Genomic DNA, 2,422 nt, shown 5'->3' with positions numbered 1-2,422 from the left:
CGCACATCCGCTCCGTCGTGCCCTAAAGCGCGGACGAGGAGGGCTTGGAGGACATGGTGCCCTAGAACGTGACTGCATGGAGGGCAAAAAAGGTCTGGTGGCGTGATAACCCACAAGTATAGGGGATAAATTGTAGCCTCTTTCGATAATAAGAGTGTTGAACAAAACGAGGAGCTAAAGGTAGAACAAATATTCCATCAAGTTCTATCGACCACCGATACAACTCTATGCACGCTTGACGTTCGCTTTACCTAGAACAAGTAAGAAACTATAAGGACTTTGCAGGTATGATAGGATAGGTTTGCAAGATAATAAAGAGCACGTAAATAAAAAGTAGGGGCTGTTTAGATGAAGACAAAACTAAGTTAGTTTTAATAGAGAGCTTTTTGTCACGAGAAAGTTATTTGTCCCTAGGCAATCGATAACTAAACCGGTAATCACTATTGCAATTTTTTTTAGGGAGAGGCATAAGCTAACATACTTTCTCTTCTTGGATCATATGCACTTATGATTGGAACTCTAGCAAGCATCCGCAACTACTAAAGATCATTAAGGTAAAACCCAACCATAGCATTAAAGCATCAAGTCCCCTTTATCCCATACGCCAGAACCCCCTTATTCGGGTTTATGCTTCTGTCACTCAAGCAACCCACTATAAGCGAATCATGAACATATTGCAACACCCTACAGCGGGAATCCCTCATGCTTGCGCGACACGGAGGGCACAATAGGACAGCACCAATAATAAAACATGCAATTCAAACCAATCACGATCATCAATTAACCCATAGGACAAAACGGATCTACTCAAACATCATAAGATAGCTATACATCATTGGGAAATAATATATAGCGTTGAGCACCATGTTTAAGTAGAGATTACATTAGGTAAAAGAGGGGTTACACCGCTGCATAGAGGAGGGAAGAGTTGGTGATGAAGGCGGTGGAGTTGTTGGTGTAGATCATGGTGATGATGATGGCCCCGGCGGTGTTCCGGCGCCACCGGAAGCGAGGGGGAGAGAGCCCCCCTTATTCTTCTTCTTCCTTGACCTTCTCCCTAGATGGGAGAAGGGTTTCCCCTCTGGTCCTTGGCTTCCATGGCATGGGAGGGGCGAGAGCCCCTCCGAGATTGGATCTGTCTCTCTGCCTCTCTCTGTTTCTGCGTTCTTGATTCTGCCCTTTCACCGTTTCGTATATATCCGGAGATCCGTAACTCCGATTGGACTGAAACCTTCGCCAAGATTTTTTTCTCAAAAATTAGCTTTCTTGCGGCCAAAGAAGAGCAGCAACCGCCTTACGGGGTGCCCACGAGGGTCAGGGGCATGCCCCCTGCCTCGTGGCCCCCTCGGGCACCGTCTCGCGTTGATTTTTCTTCCCAAATATCACAAATATTCCAAAAATATTCTCCGTCCGTTTTTATCCCGTTTAGCTCCGTTTGATATGGGTTTTCTGTGAAACATAAAACATGCAACAAAAAGGAACTGGCACTGGGCACCGGATCAATATGTTAGTCCCAAAAATATTATAAAAAGTTGCCAAAAGAAGTATGTGAAAGTTGAATAATATTGGCATGGAGCAATCAAAAATTATAGATACGACGGAGACGTATCAGCATCCCCAAGCTTAATTCTTGCTCGTCCTCGAGTAGGTAAATGATAAAAAGATAATTTTTGATGTGGAATGCTACCTAGCATAATCTTGATCATATATATAATCATGGCATGAATATTAAGACACGAGTGATTCAAAGCAATAATCTATCATTTGACATAAAAATGATAATACTTCAAATGTACTAATAAAGCAATCATGTCTTTTCAAAACAACATGGCCAAAGAAAGTTATCCCTACAAAATCATATAGTCTGGCTATGCTCCATCTTCACCACACAAAATACTCAAATCATGCACAACCCCGATGACAAGCCAAGCAATTGTTTCATACTTTTGACGTTCTCAAACCTTTTCAACTTTCATGCAATACATGAGTGTGAGCCATGGACATAGCACTATAGGTGGAATAGAATATGATGGTGGAGGTTGTGTGGAGAAGACAAAAAGGGAGAAAGTCTCACATTGATGCGGCTAATCAACGGGCTATGGAGATGCCCATCAATTGATGTCAATGCGAGGAGTAGGGATTGCCATGCAACGGATGCACTAAGAGCTATAAGTGTATGAAAGCTCAAACTGGAAACTAAGTGGGTGTGCATCCAACTTGCTTGCTCATGAAGACCTCACGCATTTGAGGAAGCCCATCATCAGAATATACAAGCCAAGTTCTATAATGAAAATTCCCACTAGTATATGAAAGTGACAATATAGGAGACTCTCTATATGAAGAACATGGTGCTACTCTGAAGCACAAGTGTGGTAAAAGGATAGTAACATTGCCCCCTTTTTTCTCTTTTTTTTGGCGGTCT

Source organism: Triticum aestivum, chromosome 4A, assembly GCF_018294505.1.
Source record: "Triticum aestivum cultivar Chinese Spring chromosome 4A, IWGSC CS RefSeq v2.1, whole genome shotgun sequence".
NCBI lineage: Eukaryota > Viridiplantae > Streptophyta > Magnoliopsida > Poales > Poaceae > Triticum > Triticum aestivum.
Note: the sequence above shows the minus strand (reverse complement) of the source record.